Source organism: Neomonachus schauinslandi, chromosome 1 (genome assembly GCF_002201575.2).
Source record: "Neomonachus schauinslandi chromosome 1, ASM220157v2, whole genome shotgun sequence".
Lineage (NCBI taxonomy): Eukaryota > Metazoa > Chordata > Mammalia > Carnivora > Phocidae > Neomonachus > Neomonachus schauinslandi.
In genome coordinates, this window is record NC_058403.1 from 189,201,315 (window position 1) to 189,228,261 (window position 26,947).

Below are 26,947 nucleotides of genomic sequence, written 5' to 3' on the forward strand. Positions count from 1 at the left end.
AGAAAGACATCCCATGTTCATGGATTGAAAAACTTAATATTGTTAAGGTGTCAATATTAACCAAAGTGATCTACAGATTTAATGCAACCCCTATTAAAATTCAAATCAGCCTTTTTGCAGAAGTGGAAAAGTCAATCCTCAGATTCATATGGAATTGCAAGGGACTCTGAATAGGCAAAACAATCTTGAAAAAGAAGAACAAAGTTGGAGGATCCACACTTTCTGAATTCAAAACCTACTACAAAACTATGGTAATCAAAGCAGTGTGGTATAGGCATAAGTACAGGCATACTTAAGTAAAAGTAAAACTAAGTCTAGAAATAAAACTGTACATCTACATCCAACTGAATTTCAACAAAGGTGCCAAGACCATCCAATGGGAAAAGAACAGTCTCTTCAATAAATGGACCTGGGACAACTGGATAACCACGTGCAAAAAGATAAAATTACTTTATCCCATATACAAAAATTAACTCAAAAATGGATCAAAGACTTAAATATAAAAGCTAAACCATTAAATTATTTTTATCCTTTATTTCTTCAAAAAAATTTTTCTGTTCCATTCTCTCCCTCTCTTTGCCTTCTGGTATTTCCATAATGTGCATGTTGGTACATTTGATGATGTCCCTTAGGTACTGTTTATTTTTCTTCATCTTTTTCTTTCTAGTTCTCAGACAGGGTATTTCAATGGCCCTATCTTCAAGTTTGTTTTTTTTTTTTTTTAAGATTTTATTTATTTGACAGAGAGAGAGACAGCGAGAGAGGGAACACAAGCAGGAAGAGTGGGAGAGGGAGAAGCAGGCTCTCTGCCGAGCAGGGAGCCCAATGAGGGGCTCGATCCCAGGATCCTGGGATCATGACCTGAGCTGAAGGCAGACGCTTAACGACTAAGCCACCCAGATGCCTAACGACTGAGCCACCCAGATGCCCCTATCTTCAAGTTTTTTGATTCTTTCTTTTGCCTGCTCAAATTTGCCACCAAACCTGCCATTGATTTTTATTTCAGCTATTATACGATTTATAATTTCTATTTATATTCCCCACTCTTTTACACATTGTTTCCCGATTTCCTTTAGTTCTTTGTCCATTCTGCATTCTGAACACATTTAAAGTAGTTAAACTCTTTGTCTATTAAGTACATTGTCTGAGCTTCTTCAGGGATTTCTTTTTTCTTCTGTGAATGGGCCATAATTTCTATTTCTTCATATGTTTTTTAATTTTTGCTGAGAATTGGACATGTTAAATATTGTAATGTGGTAATTCTAGAAATTAGGTTCTCTCTTCTAGGGATTGCTATTATTTGATGAAGGATATAGTTGTCTGTTTAGTGACTTCCAACCTTTTTTTTTTTTTGCAAAGTCTATATTCCTTGGTTGTGTGTTGTCATGGAAGTCTCTGTTCTGTTATTTCTGTGGTCAGCCAGAGTCCTGACAGAGATTTCCTTAAATGCCAGGATTCAATCAGAAAAAAGGGTATTTCGTCTCTTTAAATTCCCTTGGTAGATGCCAGGGAAGCCACTTTAGCCTGTGAGGTCTGGAACAATGGCCAGTCTCTGTGCTGGCCCCTCAGCAATCAAAAGAAGCAGTCAAAACATACAACCATGATTTTTGAAGGGCAAGGAAGTCACATCAGGAACCATGGGCCACCCTACCACCAGCTGCCTGCCACAAGGCTGGGGGATAGAAAATGGTAGTCACTGCACAAAACACCAAAATTCTCAGAAATTTACCATCTTTTTTATTCATTAAGCACTCCACTGGATGCTGCAAGTGCTTGACTAGACTAAAGAATTCTAAAATAATTGCTTTGGACAGTTCAAGCTAGTTTAATAGCTGCAAGCTAGCTTAATAGCCGTCTTGGTGAGAGAACCAATTTTTGGAGCTCCCTTCTCTGCCATTTTCCATGACGTCACCCCCATTAGCTCCATTTCAATCTATTAATTTTTTCTAGGGCCAAGTCAAACAAATCCTTAATCTATAATAATAGCTACTATTTACTGACTGCCTGCTATGTGCAGGTACTTCTGATCCTTACAACAATCCTACTAAGTAGATATTAGCATCTCCATTTTATAGGGTAAGAAACTGAGGCTCAGGTATATTAAGTAGCTTGCCATGGTCTCACAGCTATTGCAGATTTGACATTCTTATTCCTTTAAAACATCCACGCTGTCTTCCTCCTCTCCTACTTAGATTAAACACTCTCTGGTCTTTGAGTACAAACTTATGAAATATCACTTTGTTTATGAAGTTTTCCTGAAGCAATTAGAATAATAAGAATTTATTATTATTTATTATTTTATTATTATTATAAATGTCAACTCTAACTTCACCATTAAGGCAAATCATTTACTTGACACCTGTCTTGGAAAGATTGCAAATCCATAAAATCAAATGCAGAGCACCTCTACACTGAGAATAAGAGGGTATGAATTAAGTACTAAAATCCTGAGAGGCTGCTGAAAAGAACAGTTAGGCACAGTTAGTTGGTAAGAAGGCACTTACAAGTGAGGGTGGTGATCTGAATGAAAGGCAAGGAAAAGGGGAGGTGGAGGAGGAATAGGTATTACAGCACATTTATATATAGTTAATGCCCAGCCCCAGAGTGTAACAAAATCAAACAAAGTAAGAAGTGGGGAAATGCAAGATCAAGTGAAGCTGTAAGAGAGGGCCTTCCACACTGTACTAAGGAGTTGAGGTTTCTTTCTTTTTTTTTTTTTTTTAAAGATTTTATTTATTCATTTGAGACACAGAGATACAGAGAGAGAGAGAGCATGAGCAGTGGGAGAGGCAGAGGGAGAGGGAGAAGCAGACTCCCGGCTGAGCCAGGAGCCCGATGTGGGGGCTCGATCCCAGGACCCTGGGATCATGACCTGAGCTGAAGGCAGACGCTTAACCATCTGAGCCACCCAGGCGCCCCGGAGTTGAGGTTTCTTAAGAGAAGCCACTACTAGAGGATTTGATGCAAATATTGTTTTAGGGAGATTATTATTATTTTTTTTAAAGATTTTATTTATTTATTTGACAGAGAGACAGCGAGAGAGGGAACACAAGCAGGGGGAGTGGGAGAGGGAGAAGCAGGCTTCCCACTGAGCAGGGCATCTGATGCGGGGCTCGATCCCAGGACCCCGGGATCATGACCTGAGCCGAAGGCAGACGCTTAACGACTGAGCCACCCAGGCGCCCCTAGGGAGATTATTCTAACAGCTCTGATAACCTAGCAGCTGTGTGTAGGATGATTTGCAGTGGGAGTAACTAGAAATAGGGAGATCCATGACTTACACATTTTTTTTTTTGCCACCAACAATTTAGTTATTTCTTAGAATACATAATGGATGTTATATATGAATTTGTTTATATATTTTATATATTTTTTTGTTTATATAACCTTCTTGGCTTCCTGACTAGCAAAGAACCACATGTTCCAGCGGCTGAAATTTTTAAGTTGTGCCACTGCAGGGGGAAATACAAAGTTTTATTCATACGCTATAGGAAAACACATAGAAAAGTGGCAAAATGTTCTCCACCAAAATGAAATCTCACATGTAAACTAGAATGAACTTCTCCACGGGCACCTGGGTGGCTTAGTCGTTGCGCGTCTGCCTTTGGCTCAGGTCATGATCCTAGGGTCCTGGGATCGAGCCCCACTTCAGGCTCCCTGCTCCACGGGAAGCCTGCTTCTCCCTCTCCCACTCTCCCTGCTTGTGTTCCCTCTCTCACCGTGTCTCTCTCTGTCAAATAAATAAAATCTTAAAAAAAAAAAAAATAGAATGAAGTTGTCCCAACCCAAACGTCTTGCAAATGTTATGAACTTGCCAAGATATCTTTCATCTCCAAGTGGTATTCCAGGCACATTCATTGTACAATAATTTCTTCTTATGGAGACAGCTCACAAAAGAGAAAGAAGAAAAAATATTTCTATCTCTCTACATAGGAACAGAGGTAAGATTATGAAGAACAAACAGAGAAGGTAGGAAAGAAAAATTTTTTAAAATTTAATGAGAACATTACAAAACATACAAAATAAAGCTAGAATGACTACATCCTTCTTAAATATGCAAACTGTGATGATCCTTCACTGAGAATTCAGGACAAAGTAAATTAGATTTCTGAAGCTCAGGAAGATACAAAATAAATATATCATCATATTAGTTCTGAGAGGTGAGGCTTTTGAAAGCCTACAACAAATTCTAATCCAAAGGAGATTAACCTATTTCCCACATCCCAAAACTGATAGGTTGACAAGCAAATCCTGATTATTTTCTCCTCTCATGGTATGTTAATCCCAGCAAGATGCATTCAACTTTGTCTTTGAGGCTCCTACTTATGGTAATTGGTATTAAAGAACAGATACTTATCCCAAACTCAATTTTTTAGACCCTAAGGAGCCTCCAATTACCTCAAAAAAAAAATCAAATTCTTTATTTCAATATTTAAAATAAGTGGGTATTGGGGCATCTGGGTGGCGCAGTTGGTTAAGCGTCGACTCTTGGTTTCAGCTCAGGTCACGGTCTCAGGGTCATGAGATTGAGCCCCACATCGGGCTCCCCACTCAGCACAGTCTGTCCCTCTCCCTCCCTCTCTGCCCCTTCCCCCACTCATGCTAGCTCTTTCTCTCTCTCTCTAAAATAAATAAATGAAATCTTTTAAAATATAAAATATGTAGGTATTTATAAAAAATACCATGGGGGTGCCTGGGTGGCTCAGTCGGTTTAGCATCTGCCTTCAGTTCAGGTCCTGATCTCAGGGTCCTGGGATTGAGCCCCACATCCTCACATCCTCTGGCTCCCTGCTCAGCTGGGAGTCTGCTTCTCCCTTACCTTTGCCCCTCCCCCAACTTGTGCTCGCTCTATCTCAAATAAATAAATCTTAAAACAAAAACAAAAACATGTATTTTAGCATAGCAGAGAAAGAACAAGGGGATATTGTGATATTTTAAATACACAATACTCTGATTATATTTTATAGGTCATTATTTTCCTCACAAAATGTTACCTTAAATCACCCTGAGATCAGCTGAAACAACAAAATAATTGCACCTCCACTCTTTATCTCTGATAGTTAAAAACCTCACACATAGAATAACAGCCTTGTTTGCCACAAAAGTAAACCACTGTGATCACATTTGTGGGAAATACTGAACAAGGTCACTAGGTTTAAAGGAGGTAGGCTTATATTATTTAATAATGCACACAACAGGCTCAGTCTAAGGACAGCTGACATTAATGTATATAGTCATAAGAGGTGGGGGAGAGGAAGAAACAAACAAAAAAAAGTTTCCATTAAAGACTGGCAAAATTGGAAAATACAGGAATCTAGATCTTACTTTAAAAAAAAAAAAAAATAGGGCGCCTGGGTGGCTCAGTTGGTTAAGCGACTGCTTTCGGCTCAGGTCATGATCCTGGAGTCCCTGGATCGAGTCCCGCATCGGGCTCTCTGCTCAGCAGGGAGCCTGCTTCTCCCTCTGACCCTCCCCCCTCTCATGTGCTCTCTCTCTCTCATTCTCTCTGTCTCAAATAAATAAATAAAATCTTAAAAATATATATATATATAAATATATATATATAAAACTACCCACACATAAAACACTTTATTTGGCAAACAAATTCAATGGAAATGTTGAAAGATAAAATAACACATCTACCCCCCAAAAGAACATTCATAGCTTTTTATTTTGATTTTTACTTTTTTTTTTTTTAAAGATTTTATTTATTCATTTGAGACACAGAGATACAGAGAGAGAGAGAGAGAGAGAGCGAGCGAGCATGAGCAGGGAGAGAGGCAGAGGGAGAGGGAGAAGCAGGCTCCCCGCTGAGCCTGGAACCCGATGTGGGGCTTGATCCCAGGACCCTGGGATCATGACCTGAGCCGAAGGCAGACGCTTAACCATCTGAGCCACCCAGGCGCCCCTCGATTTTTACTTTTATTTAAAGATTTCACTTATTTGTCAGAGAGAGAGAGCACAAGCAGGGGGAGTGGCAGGCAGAGGGAGAAGCAGGCTCCTTCTGCTTCTCAGGACTCAGGACTTCTGCAGGACTCAATCCCAGGACCCAGGATCATGACCTGAGCCAAAGGCAGATACTTAACTGACTGAGCCACCCAGGCACCCCCATTTATAGCTTTTTAAAATGCTTAATAAGGTAATGAAAAGAACCACGATGGCCTTTTCCATCCTTTAGACACAGCCACTCAGACTGGCATATAATCTTTTTTAAAGATTTTATTTTTAAGTAATCTCTACACCCAACATGGGGTTCAAACTCACAACCCCAGTATCAAAAGTCGCATGTTCTTCCAACTGAGCAGGTGCCCTGGCATATAATTATAACGTTCAGAACACCTTGGTCTTTAGTCATGTCTCTTCATTTTTTTTTAAAGATTTAATTTATTTGAGACAGAGAGTGCAGAGAGAGAAAGCGCGCGCGCGCGCGCACACACACACACACACACACACACACGAGGGGCAGAAGGAGAGGGAGAAGCAGACTCCCCACAGAGCAGGGAGGCTGATGTGGGGCTCCATCCCAAGATGGTGGGATCATGACCTGAGCAGAAGGCAGACACATAACCAGCTGAGCCACCCAGACGCCCCTTGTCTCTTCATTTTTAGTGATAATTAATTCTTCCAGAGATTTATCGCCTCAAGGTTTTGACAAGTCACACATTCGCAGTTGAGTTCTTTAAAAATTATAATAATTCTACTTGGAAAGAGAAAAGAAAACAAAGTCGCTAACTGAGGATTAAGTGAATAAATAGAAATAAGAACAATGTAATTTATGGAACAATCATTTTGACTAAGATGGGAAATAATATTGGGACCGAAGAAAATAAACCCCTTACAGGGTTGAGTATAACCCAGAGGCTCTAGTTTGTCTGCTGTCACATGACTCAGATGTTGAAACTCCATCTACTCCCAATATCCCTCATGACATCCATGCTCCTGGAAATGGGTAGGTAATGCCCCAGTTAAGAGTTATTAATTCTTTTTTTATTTTGAACTGAAATTTAGCATCACATTCAAATTCTACCTCCATTTATGACTTAAACACAGGGCCTAAAATGTTTTTCCCTAGGAAACTTTTAGGGCCAAAGTGAAGTTTACTTTGAAAAGGATCATTGATTTCTTTCACTACCATGAATGGTAACATGCTTATACTCAGAATTCAGCTATATAGAAATCTCAACTACAGAGCAAAGCCAAACAAAGAAGAGTTCACTGTTCAATAGTGTCAAAAGGAGACCACATAATATACAATAATCACAAGTTTTTGAGTGCTTACCATGTGCTTGGATAAACTACTTCCTATGCATTCTTTCACATAATCTTTACAATCTTATAGAGATACATGTTTTCTTATCCCTGTACTACAGATAAATTAGAACTAAGAGAGGTTAAGTAACTTGCCAAAGGGCCTCCCAAGCTAGTAGCTGGGAGAGATGTACATTTTAAACTCTTTGACCTCACCCATTCAGCTATGTACTTACGTTTGACTGGTAATTTCATATCCACTATCTAATATTTCTCCCAATCACCCTGTGAAATAAGAATGCTTCTGATCATTTTATAGATCAGCAAATCGAGGCTGACACACAAGCCAAGTGACCTATCTATACTTATAGTGGAGAAAATAAAACAGCAATTAGGTTTTTTTTTTTTTTTTAAGATTTTATTTATTTATTTCAGAGAGAGAGAATGAGAAAGAGCACATGAGAGGGGGGAGCGGGAGAGGGAGAAGCAGACTCCCCGCCGAGCAGGGAGCCCGATGCGGGACTCGATCCCGGGACTCCAGGATCATGACCTGAGCCGAAGGCAGTCGCTTAACCAACTGAGCCACCCAGGCGCCCAGCAATTAGGTTTTATGATACCAAATCATCATGACAGGTAAACTTTTAAAATTTCTTTAAAAAATGCATTTGCTACCTATTGTCACTCACTTAACAAACAATCCTAATAAATTGTGTTTCCTAGCTTCTGTGTCCATGGGAGATTAAAGAGAACAAACATTTGCTTATGCCAGGGACTATGCTAGGCACTTTACACACATTACCTCATCAAAACTTCAGAACACTATGATATAAGCAGTATCCCACATGATCAGACAGGATCAGGAGTTAAATCATATGCCCAAGGATTACACAGAAAGTAAGAACAGCAAATAAGTTCTATTAGACTCCTCATCACTATGGCAAATTCTGTGAAGATCAGGATCAGTGGTATCCCTTTTTCTCAGTGATATCCCTAGACATTAACAAAATGCCTGCTGAATAAATACCAAATAGTATTTTTTAAAGATTTATTTATTCATTTTGAGAGAGAGAGAGCACGAGCAGGAGAGGCAGAGGGAGAGGGAGAGAATCTCAAGCTGACCCTGCACTGAGCATGGAGCCTGACACACGGCTTGATGTAGGGATCGATCTCATGACCCTGAGATCAGGACCTCAACAGAAACCAAGAGTCAGAGGCTCAACTAACTGCGCCATCCATGTGCCCCAACACCAAATTGTATTTTAAATAAATATTTCATGAATGTAATATTTACACCCCAGATTCATTCCATCATTTACCCACCATTTCCTGAGCACCTCTGGACAAGAATTCAGCCATCAGCCTACTAATAATAGAGTAAATGTGACTATCAGAAGCCACTTAGAGCAAATACAAAACAGTAGAAATAACAAATACTATTAGTAACAATAAATAATACCAATAACCCCGTAAGACATCTAATATGTCACCAATTCCTACGAATTGTGATTCAGAACAATCTCTCAATTCTACCCTGCCTTTTCCTTCTCATTACCGTCCCTCTAACCCAGGCCCATAACCTGAGCCCATAAGATGAGGACTGTGATTCTACACTCTCCATCCTTCACACTGATGCTAGAGTAATTTCCTAAAATGCAAACTTGATCACTTTGTTTCCCTTTATAAAAGGGCTGTTGACCCTCTACTGTCTTCAAAATCAAATCCAAGAGCTGTGATAACTTTCACAATGACATCAATCACTCTATCCAACCTGATCTTCCACTCTCCCTAAAATTATCATCCATTCCAGGGGCGCCTGGCTGGCTCAGTTGGTAGAGCATGTGACATTTGATCTGAGAGTAGTGAGTTCAAGCCCCACATGGGATGTGGAGCCTACTTAAAAAAAAAAAAAGTATTATCCATTCCAGCCTTGCTTAACTACTAGCAATTCCCCACACAAGCGCTAAGCCTCTGTGTGTTTGCTTATGCTGTTCTTGGACCTGAAGAGCCCTTGCTTCCACCCACCCACACTCTTCACTTGTTAAAAGCCTCCTTTTCTTTCTGAAGCCCAGTTTAAACACTTTAACAAATAAGATTTTGCTCAGATAACATTTCTCACTAAATAAACACCTAAATTAGAGACTCGAGGCTTTATTCTAAGTTAAGCAGCTAACTCCCAAACCTTCATGTCCAAATCACACTTGGAATAGCACTATTATCCCATCTTTTCTAATCTATAACATTCATTGCCTGTCAGAAAGTTCCCACAGGCACAAGTCACAAATGATTTTTTTAAATGTAGAACAAATACATTAAATAACTCATACTCTACAATGGAAGCTAAAAAGTTTTGATTTACATAGGATAGGCCAAACTGTATTACATCCAAATAACAACATGCTATAGAAAACAGAGCATACGTGAAAGATTTGAATTCCACCTCTATCATTTTCTAACTTACTGTGTGACCTTCAGTATTACTTAGTGTTACTTAACCTTTCTGAGCCACCCTTTAGTTATAAAAAGGTGCTTATAAAAAGTCTCTATTTATAAATTGAGGATAATATCAGTACCTAGCTCAGAGTGTTTGCTAAGTGTTATGCTAAGCATGTAAAGCACTAAACACAGTATTTGTAAACACTAAACAAATGGGAGGGAAAAAAATATACATATAAAACATTGTCAACCAGCCAGATCAGTTCTGATAATTATAGATTAATATACCACATTAAATCATATTTAAGCTATAAAAAAATAAACAAATGGCAGCTATTACTATTAAATCCACAGAAGATACATAAATATGTAGTCAATTTTTACTTTCTTTAGTCAAAGGAACTGATGCAAGACCTTCCTTTATTAAAGTTCTTAAAAATAAAGTTCTTTGTCAATTAATTAAATAGTAAACAGCTGATAGAGATATAAATAGATCAGTAACAGCTGAACTCTAACACATACAGGTGTTAAAAATAGAATGCCATTGCCCCCATTACATGTGACTATTACCATAAATAACCACAACCTGTGCACAGAAGGAAAGCAGCTAAATCTTTGTCTCACAGCATAAACTAAAAACATTTTATGAAAAATGTAAAACACACATCATAATATGGATCAGGAAATTCCCTAATCAAAATTAAATCAAAAGGAAAATACTACTCTCAGGTATATGTAAATAAACTTAGAAAGTATTACATAGATTAGCAATCTACATACAATTCAACTAACATTGTGAATTAACTTATGAATAAGTTAAGCCACAAGATATTTAGCAGATGTCATAATTCCATTTCTAAACAAGAGCCCTACTATACTCTTGGCTCTGAGTCACAGGCTGGAAACACAGTCAAGTCATAGAATAATGCAAATAGAAGGCTGTAACTCACTCAGTTCAAAACTCAAAATGCCACTTGGACACCCTTTAAACTACCCGGGCGGAGAGGTCTCTCCATTACTCCCTCCTACACTATTTGAATTTTCTGTTTAAAAAGGGGGAGGGGTTGCCTGGGTGGCTCAGTCAGTTGAGCGTCTGACTCTTGATCTCAGGGTCGTGCGATTGAGCCCCACATCCTGCTCTGTGCTCAGTCAGGAGTCTGCTTGGGATTCTCTCTCTCCCTCTCCCTGCAACCACCAGCATTCTCTCTCTAAAATAAATAAATAAAAATCTCTTTAAAAAATAAAATAAAAAGAGAGATAGACATGTATGGGAAGGGGTAAATAAGCATGTTTAACTCCAAAACTCTCAAAAGACCTAAAAGCTCAGGAAGATGGGCAATTAACAGAGTGGTCAATATCAGTTTGGCAAAAATTAAAACTAGTGTTATGCTTGGCTCGGGCAAGAATGTGGAGAAACAGCAGTCTCACATACTGGGCATGAGAATATAAACTGCTACAACATTTTTGGAAAATGATTCAGCAATACCTATGAAGATTTTTAATGCTTATACTCTTTGAGTAATTCCACATCCAGAAATAAAACCTATAGAAACATTGAAATATTCACACACACACACATGTACAATGGCAAATGCATAAGCATGTTCACTAAGCAAGGTTTAATAGAAGTTAAAAACTGGAAATAGCTAACACCTAACCAAACTACATTATGCTGATCTGACGAAATATCAGACATCACAATCACAATATCACAATCACCAAAAAATGAGGTAGAGTTATTGGTACTGAAATTAAAATATATCATGATGTACAGTGATCCCTTTTTACAAAAATGATATATACTTTTACAAAAAGAATGAATAGATTCTAATGGTAATACACCATTAGAAAACAAAAATCTGAAAGAATGTATATAAAATGTTCATAGTGCTTATCTCAACAAAAAGAACCCTAAATAAACTTTAAAATTAAGAAAGATATAAAATTTTATTAAATAAGTCTAGCAAATTTTCAATTCCACATTATAGTCATTTAGGGGAAGAGAGTGAAAGGAAGATAAAAAGAAGAAAAAAAAAACAGGGATACACAACTACATGAGAGAAAAACATACAAAAACAGAATCTGCTAGAAAGAAAAGAATTAAACAATCAAGGGAGATCAAAGAGGAAAGAAGTTCAATAAATTCAAAAGGGTTAGTAAACTAGTCATATCTTGCACACGTGAAGAACAGACTTCGGAGGTAAAATCACTGACTTTTGAACTGTATTTAAGAGTTTTTGCAGCTCACTTCCTTTTTGTTCTTTCATATTATAGGATTCAATTCTGAATGGAATAGCTTCAGCAACCCACCAGAATTCTTTACCTGGGGTAATTCAAACTAAGAGACTTGGTAAAACTATGGTCTTCAGGATTCCTGCCCTTAAAATAAAAGTGTTGTAAAGCTGAAAAAGCGTAACATTAACCTTTTACACAACACAGCACATTTGTACAATTTGTAACTGTACAATGAAATGCAATTTGTACAGCACAAGATTTCCTGACAGATCGGGTGTACAATATGAAAGAGAGGAGTCAAGAGCAATACCAAAGTTTTTAACTCAAGCAACTTAGAAGGATGCAGTTGCCTCTATATGAGTTGGAAGGGCTGAAGGTGAGAGGTTTTGTTTTTTGTTTCTTGTTTTTGCTTTTTGTTGTTGTTGCTGTTTTTTAAAGATCTTATTTATTTATTTGACAGAGAGAGATACAGCGACAGAGGGAACACAAGCAAGGGTAGTGGGAGGGGGAGAGGCAGGCTTCCTGTAGAGCAGGAAGCCCGATGCAGGGCTCAATCCCAGGACCCCGGGATCATGACCTGAGCCGAAGGCAGATGCTTAATGACTGAGCTACTCAGGCACCCCATTGTTTTTGTTTTTTTATTGATGTTGAAGGAGGGGTTAGGACTTTGGCTTTGGACATACTAAATTTGACGTATCTGTTAGACATTAGGTGGAAATGTCAAAAAACAGTTGGATATGAGCTTACGGCTCGGGAAAGAAGTCTGGGCTTGAGATAAAAATTTGACTGTCATTAGCAAATACAAAGAATTTAAAGTCAAGAGACAGGATGAAATCACCAAACAGCAAGAAGAGACAAGAAGACCAAGGACAGAGCTTTGGAGCAGTCTAAAATTTACAGGTCAGGGAGAAAAAGACCAAGAAAAATAAATTTAAAAGCTGGCCAGAGACCTATAACCACTAAGGAAACTGAAGCAGTCATCAAAAATCTCCCAAAAAACAAAAGCCCAGGGCCAGATGGCTTCCTAGGGGAATTCTACCAAACATTTCAAGAAGAATTAATACCTATTCTTCTGAAACTGTTCCAAAAATAGAAATGGAAGGAAAACTTCCAAACTCATTTTATGAGGCCACCATTACCTTATCCCCCAACCAGACAAAGACCCCATCAAAAAGGAGAATTACAGACCAATATCCTTGATGAACATGGATGCAAAAATTCTCACCAAAATACTAGCTAATAGGATTCAACAGTACATTAAAAGGATTATTCACAGGGCGCCTGGGTGGCTCAGTTGTTAAGCGTCTGCCTTTGGCTCAGGTCATGATCCCGGAGTCCTGGGATCGAGCCCCGCATCAGGCTCCCTGCTCGGAAGGAAGCCTGCTTCTCCCTCTCTCACTCCCCCTGCTTGTGTTCCCTCTCTCACTGTGTCTCTCTCTATCAAATAAATAAAACCTTAAAAAAAAAAAATAATAAATAATAAAAAAATAAAAGGATTATTCACCACGACCAAGTGGGATTTATCCCTGGGCTGCAAGTTTGGTTCAACATCCGCAAATCAATCAACGTGATACAATACATTAACAAAAGAAAAAACAAGAATCATATGATCCTCTCAATAGATGCAGAAAAAGCATTTGACAAAGTACAGCATCCTTTCTTGATCAAAATTCTTCAGAGTATAGGGATAGAGGGTACATACCTCAATATCATAAAAGCCATCTATGAAAAACCTACAGCAAATATCATTCTCAATGGGGAAAAACTGAGAGCTTTCCCCCTAAGGTCAGGAACGCGGCAGGGATGTCCACTATCACCACTGCTATTCAACATAGTATTAGAAGACCTAGCCACAGCAATCAGACAACAAAAAGAAATAAAAGGCACCCAAATCGGCAAAGAAGAAGTCAAACTCTCACTCTTTGCAGATGATATGATACTTTATGTGGAAAACCCAAAAGACTCCACCCCAAAACTGCTAGCACTCATACAGGAATTCAGTAAAGTGGCAGGATATAAAATCAATGCACAGAAATCAGTGGCATTCCTATACACCAACAAGACAGAAGAAAGAGAAATTAAGGAGTCGATCCCATTTACAATTGCACCCAAAACATGAGATACCTAGGAATAAATCTAACCAAAGAGGTGAAGGATCTGTACTCAGAAAACTATAAAATACTCATGAAAGAAATGGAGGAAGACACAAAGAAATGGAAAAACGTGCCATGCTCATGGATTGGAAGAACAAATATTGTGAAGATGTCAATGCTACCTAGAGCAATCTACACATTCAATGCAATCCCCATCAAAATACCATCCACTTTTTTCAAAGAAATGGAACAAATAATCCTAAAATTTGTATGGAACCAGAAAAGACCCCGCATAGCCAGAGGAATGTTGAAAAAGAAAAGCAAAGCTGGCGGCATCACAAATCCAGACTTCAAGCTCTATTACAAAGCTGTCATCATCAAGACAGTATGGTACTGGCACAAAAACAGACACATAGGTCAATGGAACAGAAGAGAGAGCCCAGAAATGGACCCTCAACTCTATGGTCAACTAATCTTCGACAAAGCAGGAAAGAATGTCCAATGGAAAAAAGACAGTCTCTTCAACAAATGGTGTTGGGAAAATTGGATAGCCACATGCAGAAGAATCAAACTGGACCCTTTCCTTACACCACACACAAACATAGAATCCAAATGGCTGAAAGACCTCAATGTGAGACAGGAGTCCATCAAAATCCTAAAGGAAAACACAGGCAGCAACCTCTTCAACCTCAGCTGCAGCAACTTCTTCCTAGAAACATCACCAAAGGCAAGGAAAGCAAGGGCAAAAATGAACTATTGGGACTTCATCAAGATAAAAAGCTTTTGCACCAGCAAAGGAAACGGTCAACAAAACCAAAAGACAACCGACAGAATGGGAGAAGGTATTTGCAAATGACATATCAGATAAAGGGCTAGTACCCAAAATCTATAAAGAACTTATCAAACTCAACACCCAAAGAACAAAGAATCCAATCAAGAAATGGGCAGAAGACATGAACAGACATTTTTCCAAAGAAGACATCCAAATGGCCAACAGACACATGAAAAGGTGCTCAACATCGCTTGGCATCAGGGAAATACAAATTGAAACCTCAATGAGATATCACCTCACACCAGTAAGAATGGCTAAAATTAAGTCAGGAAACGACAGATGTTGGCGGGGATGCGGAGAAAGGGGAACCCTCCTACACTGTTGGTGGGAATGCAAGCTGGTGCAGCCACTCTGGAAAACAGTATGGAGGTTCCTCAAAAAGTTGAAAATAGAGCTACCATACGATCCAGCAATTGCACTACTGGGTATTTACCCCAGATACAAATGTAGGGATCTGAAAGGGTACGTGCACCCCGATGTTTATAGCAGCAATGTCCACAATAGCCAAACTGTGGAAAGAGCCAAGACGTCCATCGACAGATGAATCGATAAAGAAGATGTGGTATATATATACAATGGAATATTATGCAGCCATCAAAAGGAATGAGATCTTGCCATTTGCAATGACGTGGATGGAACTGGAGGGTGTTATGCTGAGCGAAATAAGTCAATCAGAGAAAGACATGTATCATATGACCTCACTGATATAAGGAATTCTTAATCTCAGGAAACAAACTGAGGGTTGCTGGAGTAGGGGGTGGGGTGGGAGGGATGGGGTGGCTGGGTGATAGACACTGGGGAGGGTATGTGCTATGGTGAGCGCTGTGAATTGTGCAAGACTGTTGAATCACAGATCTATACCTCTGAAACAAATAATGTAATATATGTTAAGGAAAAAAAAAGAAGAAGAAGATAGCAGGAGGGGAAGAATGAAGGGGGGGAAATCGGAGGGGGAAACGAACCATGAGAGACGATGGACTCTGAAAAACAAACTGAGGGTTCTAGAGGGGAGGGGGGTGGGAGGATGGGTTAGCCCGGTGATGGTATTAAAGAGGGCATGTTCTGCATGGAGCACTGGGTGTTATGCACAAACAATGAATCATGGAACACTACATCAAAAGCTAATGATGTAATGTATGGTGATTAACATAACAATAAAAAGTTGGCCAGTGAAACATGAGAAGAACCAAGGGAAAGTGGTGTGTCTCCAAAACTATGTGAATATTGTTTTCCAAGAATATGTGAGAAATCAACTATGTCAAATAATACTGGAAAATCAAGTAAGATAAAAAAACACAAAAACTGACCTCTGGAAAAGCAACCTGGAAGCCACTAATGACCTTGACAAGAACTATATGGAAGTAGCAGTGAATGAAAGCTTGACCGGAAAGAGGCACCTGGGTGGCTCAGTAGGTTAAATGTCTGACTCTTGAGTTCAGCTCAGGTCATGATCTCAGGGTTGTGAGATGGAGTCTCATACTGGGCTCCATGCTGGGTGTGGAGCCTGTTTAAGATTCTCTCTCTCTCCCTCTCCCTCTGCCCCTCCCCCCACCTCTCTCTGTCTCTCTTTCCCTCTCTTAAAAAAAAAGGAAAGAAAGCCAGACCAGGATGATTCAAGAGAAAATAAATGAGAGGAATGAGAAACCACACATATAGACAAATCCTTTAAGAAGTTTTGCTCTAGGGATGCCCAGCTAGCTCAGATGGTTAAGCATCTGACTTTGGCTCAGGTCATGATCTCTGGGTCCTGGGATGGAGCCCCACGTCAGACTCCCTCCTCGGTGGGGAGTCTGCTTCTCCCTCTCCCCCTGCCCTCCCCTCTGCTCGTGCTCTCTCTCTCTCTCAATGAATAAATAAACTCTAAAAAAAAAAAAAAAAAAAGAAGGAGTTTTGCTCTAAAGGGAAGCAAAGAAATGAGCATACACAGCCAAGAAAACCATCAACAAAAAAGGCAACCTATTGAATAAGAGAAAATATTTGCAAATCATTTATCTAATAAGGAATAAATATCCAAAATATATAAAGAACTCATCCAACACAAGACAAAAAAAAAAAAAAAGAAACAATCTGATTAAAAAATGGACAGAGGATCTCAACAGACATTTTTCCAAAGAAGACATATAGATGTCTAACAGGTACATGACAAGATGCTCAACATCACCAATCATCAGGGAAATATAAATCAAAACCACAATGAGGTATCACTTCATACCGTTGGAATGGCTGTTATCAAAAAGACAAGAAATAAAGTGTTGGCAAGGATGCAGAGACAACAGATCCCTGTGCACTACTGGTGGGAATGTGAATTGGTGCAGCCACTATGGAAAATGGTATGGAGGTTCCTCAAAAAAACTTAAAATATAACTACCATATGATCCAGGAATTCCACTTCTGGGTATTTACCTGAGGAAAACGAAAACACTAACTCAAAAAGATATATGTGCCCCCATGTTCATTGCAGCATTATTTACAATAGCCAAGATATGGAGACAATCTAAGTGTCCACTGATGGATGAATAGATAAGAAAATGTGATACACACACACACACACACACACACACCATGGAATATTATTCAGCCATTAAAAGAATGAAATCTTGCCATTGGTGATAACGTAGACTGACCTTATTTCACTTATGCTAAATGAAATAAATCAGAGAAAGACAGATACTATACGATCTCACTTACATGTGGGATTTAAAAACAAAACAAAAAAAAACAAGCTCATAGAGAGAACAGACTGGTGGTTGCTAGAGGCAGGGGTTGGGGGTCAGGAGAAATGGATGAAGGGTGTCAAAACATACAAAAGATTCTCTCTCTCGTTATAAAATAAATACGTCACAGGGATGTAATGTACAGCATAGTGACTATTGTATATGTGAATGTTGCTACAAGAGATCTTAAGAGTTCTCATCACAAGAAAAAAATTCTCTAACTATGTATGATGATCGATGTTAACTAGACTTACTGTGGTGATTACTTCCCAATATATACAAATACTGACTCATCATGTTGCATACCTGAAACTAATATAACATTGTGTATCAACTATACCTCAATAAAAAAAAATTTTTATAAAAAAAATGAGCAATAGCTAGAAGGGAAAGTGAAGTCAAGATAATTTTTTCTTTAAATAAGAGAAAAATCACAGTTTCATATACTAACAAATAATAATCCAGTAGAGAGGAAGGACACTTGAAAGGGCACCCTGAAGATTCAGAAGTGACTTCCTAAAGGAGCTGTCCATCTTGAGTCATGAAGGCGGAGTAAGAGTGAGTCAAGATGAGTAGAGAAGGGACTGAAACACAGTGAGCAGAGAAAGGTAAGAAACAACACGGGGTGGGGGGAGACTGAGGAGGGGGCCTGGCATGTGAAGTACAGGACTGAGGCTGGAGAGGTAAGCAGTCACCAAGCCTTTTAAGACATATATAGCAGACCAACTTTTATTGTATAAGGGACTTGCCACTATAGGGATTAGGAAGGAAAGTACTGGGATCAAACTGACATTGCACACGGGGAGGGGATGGCTTGAGGGGTACTAGACTGAAGGCAGGGAGGCCAGTTATGAGGCTACTAAAATAAAGAAATAATAATGTTCTAAACTAGGGCAGCATTAGTAGTAAAAGGAGTTTAGTGACAGAACCTATGGGCTCAGTGTTGAAGGCAGCAGTGTCTAGTGTGGGTTACTGGGCAGATGATAATGCCATTATCTATATTTGGAAATAAGTGGGGGGGGGTGAGTGAATGATTCATTTCAGTTTAGGGTCTATTGCTTTTGGAGTCTCCATAGGATATCCAAGTGAGTAAACGTAAGCAGGCAGAAGATAGAAAACTTGGACCTTCTGGCTCAAGATATCTGAAAGGCATCAGCATTTGAATGGTTATTAAAATTATTGTGATGTATGAGATGATCCAAAAGTAACAATTACAGGGAAAACAATGACTGAACTTTTAGGAACACAAGCATTTAAGGAGAAATTAATGAAGAAAATGCTTGAAGGAATATCAAATAGGACAGTCAGAAAGATATAAGAAAAATCAGGGAAAGAAACATCCAAGAGGCTAGGGAAATATACCTCTCCCAATGTAACAAGAGACGCTATAAGTGACCTAAATAAGCTGGCAGAAACCAGAGATCAAGAAGTCAAATCACATAACAGTCTGAACTTTTTGATTCTGCTGCATTAATTTTTCAAAAATTAATAGAACCTACAGGGCCTTCTCTTCCTGATATCCTTAAGTAGTCAAGCCAATTTGAGTGGAAATGCCTAAAGAGACTAAACACAACTACACCACTACCTACAGGAAGAGACTATTCCAGTTGTAGTAGAAGAGTATTTATGGTTGCTCTATATACAGAAAATTGGTAATATATTTCTTAATAAACCAAAATCACTGTCAAGCATTAATAAAATGATTAAGATTTTTTTTTTGCTTTTTATCATTCCTAACTTTTTGATTGTTACACATTACCTATGACTTCACATAAGCTCAACCAACAATATAAAAATCTTACAGCCTTATATAACAAGGAAAAGCATTTATAAGCATAGATGACATAGAAACCTATAATGTTAGTAATTAGGGAAAAATATTATCAATGCAATAAATAAACTTACCACAAATGGAAAAAATTTTTGATGTTGGAAGAAAAAAGATAACTTGAAAGATGCAGGGGGAAAATAAATAGAGCAAGGGAGGGTCAATTTCCATTTCTTGATTTTATCACTTTTAGGTAGATAATTTGTCAAACTAAAAAATCACATATTGTTGGATAACTGTACTATAGTGTACTAACTGGGAGTGAGACAAGTGTTTCATCCCACCCATACAGAAGAACTCCACAAGGAACTTAAAAAAAAAAATCAACAGGAAGCATATTTTCATATGAGAGCCTAAAGCAAAATCAGTAAAATTAAGAAAGAACGTGATAAATTTACTCCAAATGGGAAAGTTTATAGCATTTTCTCTTGCAGTGGGGTGGGGAACTCCCAAGGTGTGAGTCATTGGATTAAAGAACAACTGGATCCAGGATTTAGCCAAAGCTGTAAAAGCAGGATTCAGACTACAGCAGAGCAAACATGCGCTCTCTGGGCCAGAAAGACAAAAAGCTGAGTTGGGTTAGTGCCTCCAGAGTTGGAATGAGTCCCAGACACAGAGTGGAGAGGAAAGCACAACCGGACTCAACTTCAGCACATGGGGAAAATCTGCGGCTGTTTTCTTATCTTTTGATTTATTCCCTCCCTTAGTAATTTACTATTAAAAACTTTTAATTACATTCAAGGAAGCTAAAATGAAAGTTAACTCAAAATCTTACGATTCCAAAGATCTGGACAGGCTTTCCACGTTGCTTTGCACATGAACTAGATCAACGTACCAAGCAACATCACTACCATAATCTTTCTAGCACTCAATTTTGCTAACTTAATATAATCTATTTGTACAATACTTATTTCTGTGATCACTAGCAAGAATGAATGTTTATTTGCTACATATATTTATCTTGAATGAATGTACTGCTTGTTTCGTTGGCCTGTTTATCTACAATAGTCTTACTTAATGGCCTTCTTTTACGTTAAAAAGAGTATTTTATGTGTTACATATTTTCATTTTTCTCTCATAATGAATGCAAATAATGTCCCATTTCCATTTTTCTCATTTTTCATGGAGCCAAAGTTTTCAATGTTATTTTGACGCCCACTGATTTTATTTGCCTTCACTTGGCTTTAGGTTCTGATAGTTGCTCATCTACCAAAAAATCCTGAAGTGGTTTCCATTATTACACAGTCATACTATATGTCTTGAACTTTTCACTTGCCCATGCCAATCATTCCACTTTAATTCTTTTATATAACTGTGTTTCTTCTCAAATCTTCAAAAACTTGAAACTATGTAGTTACACAGTTATTCACCAGAGGAAGAATGGTTAAGAAAATTACAGCCCATTCATGAATATTGTACACCCTTAAAAAAATGTTTGTGGTCCTATGGCCCAGTGTAGAGAAGGACATCATCACCACCACTGCAGCTACCACCACAGCCTGCACTCAAGAGGAAGATGCTCTAAGAGGAAGATACTCACTATTTCCTGCCTGGGACAGCTAGCAGAGTGCTTGCTAGTGGCATATCCTATAACTTTGCAAATGATGCTACATTTGAAATCAAGAAATGTGACCTTCATGGGTTAAAAGAGGGCCCTCCTATCACAACAGTGCTCGGCAGGGAAAAGGGAGTCAAATAGTACAGAATGATACGGACTGTCTGCCAAGAGCATTAACAGAACATTATTCCTGGTTTTTGTCACTTGTGAAATGTCAGGAAGGTTGTGGGGAACTTGAGATTGGATAAATATCATGGACCATCTCATCTCAGCCTTACTGGGCTCACTGCTTTAACTTTACTTGTGGACCTTCTGTCCCAGAAATCTATAGAGTTTATAGGACAAAGAGAAGGTTTTACTAAAGAAAAGGAAGGATCAAGGCACACGTACACCAAGAACTGCTACTGGGGCAATGGCATCGTCAGAGATCTGGTCCCCCTGGTTGCTGGTATTGGTCTGGCCTATAATCACAATGGAAAAGAGGAGTTCTGCTTGACTTTATATCTGAAAATTACGATATGGCAGTTTTGTGGAAATTACCATTTCTTTTCTTTTTTTTCTTTTTTAAGATTTTATTTATTTATTTGATACAGAGAGAATGAGAGACAGAGAGCATGAGAGGGAGGAGGGTCAGAGGGAGAAGCAGACTCCCTGCTGAGCAGGGAGCCCGATGCGGGACTCGATCCCGGGACTCCAGGATCATGACCTGAGCCGAAGGCAGTCACTTAACCAACTGAGCCACCCAGGCGCCCTCACCATTTATTTTCATCTGTAAGAATAACCGCTATGGAATGGGAGCATCTGCTGAGAGAGCAGCAGCCAGCCCTGATTACTACAAGAGAGACAATTTTATTCCTGGGGTAAGAGCAGATGGAATGTATGTTCTATGTGTCCAGGAAGCAACAAAGATTGCAGCTGCCTATTACAGATCTGTAAAGGGGGCCATGCTGATGGAGCTGCAGACTCACCACTATCAAGGACACAGTATGAGTGATCCTGGAGTCAGTTATCATACCCAAGAAGAAATTCAAGAGTGACCTCATTATGCTTCTCAAAGATAGAATAGTAGACAGCAATACTGTCAGTGTTGAAGAATTAAAGGAAACTGATGTTGAGGTGGGTAAAGAAACTGAGAATACAGTTCAGTTTGCAGCAGTGGATTATGAACCAATTTTAGAAGAATTAAGACATCTATCTACAGCAACAATCCACCTTTTAAATATTTATTTATTTATTTTTATTTGAGCAAGAGAGAGAGCACGGTGTGAGCACACAAGCGGGGGGAGGGGCAAACAGAGAGGGGGAGAGAGAGAGCGAGAGAGACTCTCAACAAACTCCACACTGAGTGTGGAGCCTGACTCAGGGCTCAATCCCACAACCCTGAGATCATGACCTGAGCCAAAACCCAAGAGTCTGACACTTAACTGACTGAGCCACCCAGGCGCCCCAACAATCCACCTTTCAAAGTTTATGGTGCAGGGGCGCCTGGGTGGCTCAGTCAGTTAAGCATCTGCCTTCAGCTCGGTCATGATCCCAGGGTCCTGGGACTGAGTTCCACATCAGGCTCCCTGCTCAGCAGGGAGTCTGCCTCTCCCTCTCCATCTGCTTCTCCCACTGCTCATGCTCTCTCTCTCTCTCAGATAAATAAATAAAAATCTTTAAAAAAAAAAATAAAGATTATGGTACAAATCAGTGAATCAAGTTTAAGGGGATCATTTAAAGGAAGAGTGTAAATTTATCATTATGCCTTCAATGGAACATTCATGATCAACTTTAAGAAATTCTGTGGTCTCAACTTTAAAAGAAATAAACCCCATAAAACAAACAAAAATTTTATGAATGTTTATGCCATGCTATAAAATTAAGTTTAAAATTTTGGGGGAAAAATGTAATGGGTTCCAAAGGTCCAGTGGTGCAGTGAAAAGTACAACTTCTTTCCTATGTCCCACAGTTTTCCTAATTCCCCTCCACAGAAGAAAACAGGTTACCAGTCTCTTCTATATGAAAAAATGGATTTTTTAACTGAAACAAACCAACAAACACAAAAACACAGTTCAAAATGTTTAAAGGAAAAGTTCACAAATTCTTACATTCAGGAAGAGAAATATGGAGGGAGAAATATAAAAACTATGTAATTAACATGAACCAAGTAGCAGAAGTTACAAAAGTATACACTTGGGGAACTTTGGAGGCATTGAGTTAAATCTCAGGAAGACAGAATAAGATACTTGACATGTAGGATGGGAATTCTCTCATATTGTACTTAGACAAAGAATTCATCCTAAACTAAAAGCCAATCCCTAAGGCAAAAAGAACTCTCCCCTCTTCCGTCAGTGAGTCACAAAGCTGTCTTGAACCAATTTTGTCTATCTAGACACAGCATGGGAATTCTCCTGCTATGGGAATTAGCTAGGTATGTTTTATAAACAAAAGTTATTATAATTAATCTGTTTTAAGTAATAAACTGTATCCCTCAAATGTGGAAGTCAAACTCTTGCCTTTTGTTTCCTGGCAATGTTACTCACTAATTTGTTCTCTAACACAGAAATAATGACCTCTGTAGTAGGGCTGCCTACTACAGCTACAACCCTGCAGAGAAGGGGAGAGCTTCTAAAGATCTAAGAATAAATGTATTAAAATACAACTTTCATTCTTATCCCCAGTATGGAAAAAATGTAATCATCTTCATTATGACTGCCATTATAAACGAGGTACCATACAGTGACTTGCTCACAGACAAAAATTTCCAAAGCAATGGACTAGCTGAGTCACTATTCAACGAAGACTTAATTAAGTATCTCAGTCAGTGAAAGAAAATGATATATTATGAAAGTCATCTATTTCTGTAGTCTGTGTTCAGAGTTCCAAAATGAATTAACATGGTTGCTGACTCTGAAAGTGATTTTCACATACTTGGATTTGTCTCTTAAAGCATTTGGATACATTCTTTTTCTGGGATTAAATTAAGTAACATCCATGCATCAATCCAGTCACACTATAGGTCATGCTCTAACAACTTCCAGTTGACTTTATAACATTAGCTTTTCCTACAATGGACTAGTCTATAACATCCCATTGGGCTTTATGCCATTTCCTAAGTTTAAAATTGAAACACCAGTTGAAGAAATATAGGTACAACCTAACAGCCTATACAACTTAATTACAAATATATTAAGCCACATACATTAGCTTCAGAACAAAAAGAGTTAGAAAAAAACTCTATAAAATCAAATGAGATTTTTAGTGCTGAAAAGGTCTACAAAATCTCAACGATGAGATAACTTAGGGCCCCAAAGAAGTTGCCTGTAATAAGACACAAGACAAGTAAAGCTGGGGGAGAGGAACAGGGACTTCAAAATATTCAATTTCACAAATCAATAGTCTCCACCATCTCGAAAATATCTAAATAAAAAATTAGCTAAATTTCCAAATGATAGACAAATTTAAGAATCACTCACTCGACTAACAATATTATTGGAAATAAATGACTCCATTAGAAAGAATCTTATATACCAGTAAAAACAGTTAACATTTATTGAGTCCTTATTGTGTGTCAGACTCTATATTATTAAGTCCTTTACATGTATTATTAACTCATTTAATTCTCACAATCCCCCATGAGGTATTATAATAATAATCATCATCATCCCCACTTTATAAACAAGAAACCTGAGGCACAGAGAGGTTAAATTGCTTGCCAGAAGTCACCAAGTGAACAGGAAGAAGAAGCAGGACATGAACCCACAGCGATCTCTCTTCAACTATAGTCCCTAACTCTCCTCTCTCACCTCCCAGCTCTTAACCACTCTGCACACTGTCTTTTTAATTTTATCCTAACTCCTCATTTTGCAGATGAGGAAACTGTGTCCCCCAAGGAAGAAAGAAAATTCATTCAAGGCTCAAAACTTTTTTTTTTTTTTAAAGTAATCTGCCTACCCAAAGTGTGGCTCAAACTCACAACCCCAAGATCAAGAGTCACATGCTCTACCAACTGAGCCAGCCAGGTGCCCCAAGGCCTGAAACTATTTAATAGCAATACTAGTAAGAGGACTCAGGTTTCCTATTTACATTATGCTTTCCTATTTCACACTGGGCTTTTCCTATTTTCCTGTCATTTTCCCCATTTTACAATGGGCTTTCCCCCATATTTGGTCTTTTTAAAAAAATAATTGTTTTTCTGAATATAAAGTACTTATTGTTGAAGGCAGGAGACTGCAATAAAGTTCAGAAGAAAATTAAATTCACTCCTCCTAAGCTTCCAAGTATAACCACTATCAACAGTTTAACATACTTCTTTATATGTATTGTAACACCAACACTCTGCTTCCCTGCCCCATATTTTCAAAGAAGTTTAGAGACATACTTTATATACCATTGTATATGTAATTGCCTTTTTCGCTTACATCATTATTTTTCATGGCATTAAATATTTTTTGAAAATATGACTAAAGAGCAAATGATATTTCATAAATTTCATAAATTTAGAGTACATATGGTAAATTCTTGCAATTAATTTCTGTGATGAAACTGTTATACCTACATCTTTATGCAACATCTCTTATAATGGTCTTAGATTAAGTCCCTAGAAATGACATTACTAAAGTTAAAGGGTATGACAGTATCTAACATGTATGTAGTTAACACTATTACCAAATTGACTAAGCCCTTTGCAGATATTTGCTTGTTTAATCCTTGCAACAGAGAGAGCAAGGGACCCAATAAGAGAGGGAATGAATGTCCAGAGAGAACGAGCGACTTGCCCAAGATCATGCAGCTAGAAAATGACAGCCAGGATTCACACCCAGGTAGTCAGGTTCCAGCTCTTAATCACTATGCTGGCCTATTTTACTTCTACACTTTTTCAACATAATGAAGTCTCCTACAAGTTTACTACAGATGTACAAAATTGGATTTTGTACAAATGTTTTGTACAAATCCTCTGAGGAACCTGTAGTTTAGGTAAGAATATCTAGATATTCTATTCTATTCTATTCTATTCTATTCTATTCTATTCTATTCTATTCTATTCTATTCTATTCTAAAGTAGGCTCCATGCCCAGTATGGAGCCCAACGTGGGGCTTGAATTCATGACCCTGAGATTAAGACCTGAGCTGAGATCAAGAGTTGGACACTTAACCAACTGAGCCACCCAGGCGCCCCTGCAACTGAGCCACCCAGGTGCCCCAATCTAAAAATTTTTTAAAAGACTATTTAATAAACCATTCTCATAAAACCTTTGATAGTTATACTGATGTTTTGAATATGGATGAAAAAGCCAAATAAGCAAGTACTCAAAAATGATTAAAATAAATCTTCATGACCTTGGATTAGGCAATAGCATCTTAGATATGACATCAAAAGCACAAATGACAATATAAATAAAGAATTTTAAGATCATTAAAAATTACTTCAAATATAAAAAATAGGTAAGTTGAACTTCATCAAAATTAAACACTTTTGTGCTATAAAAGACACCTTGAGGACAAATATATTATTCCACTTATATGAGGCACCTAGAATAGGCAAATTCATAGAGCCACAAAGTAGAAACAGTAGTTATCAGGGGCTGGGGGAGAAGAAGAAGGGGAGTTACTGTTTAATGGGTACAGAGTTTCTGTCTGGGATGATGGAAAAGTTCTGGAAATAAATAAAGGTGATAGTTGCACAACATTGTAAATTGTACACTGAAAATGTACACTTAAAATGCTAAAAAATAGTAAATTTTATGTAATGTATATTTTACTGTAATAACAAAAAAGGGCACCATCAAAATAACCTACAGAATGAAAAAAAAATATCTGTAAATCAACTGATAAGGGAATTATATCTAGAATATATAACTCAGCAATAAAAAGATAACCTAAATTTTAAGTGGGAAAAGGATATGAACATTCCTCAAAAAACAATAAACAAATATCCAGTAAGTACATGAAAAGATGCTCACAACATCATTAGTTATTAGGGAAATGCAAACCAAAATCACAGTAAGCTATCACTTCATACTA

General features: G+C 38.2%; 1 protein-coding gene and 1 pseudogene across 15 annotated transcripts in view; one reads left to right on the top strand and one right to left on the bottom strand.

Annotated features, from left to right (window-relative positions):
* The window catches only part of LOC110584960 (sarcolemma associated protein), a 162,729-nt gene that overhangs the window by 94,609 nt on the left and 41,173 nt on the right, over positions 1 to 26,947 (bottom strand). The window lies entirely within an intron of this gene.
* On the top strand, positions 19,923 to 23,666 carry LOC110585052 (annotated as a pseudogene).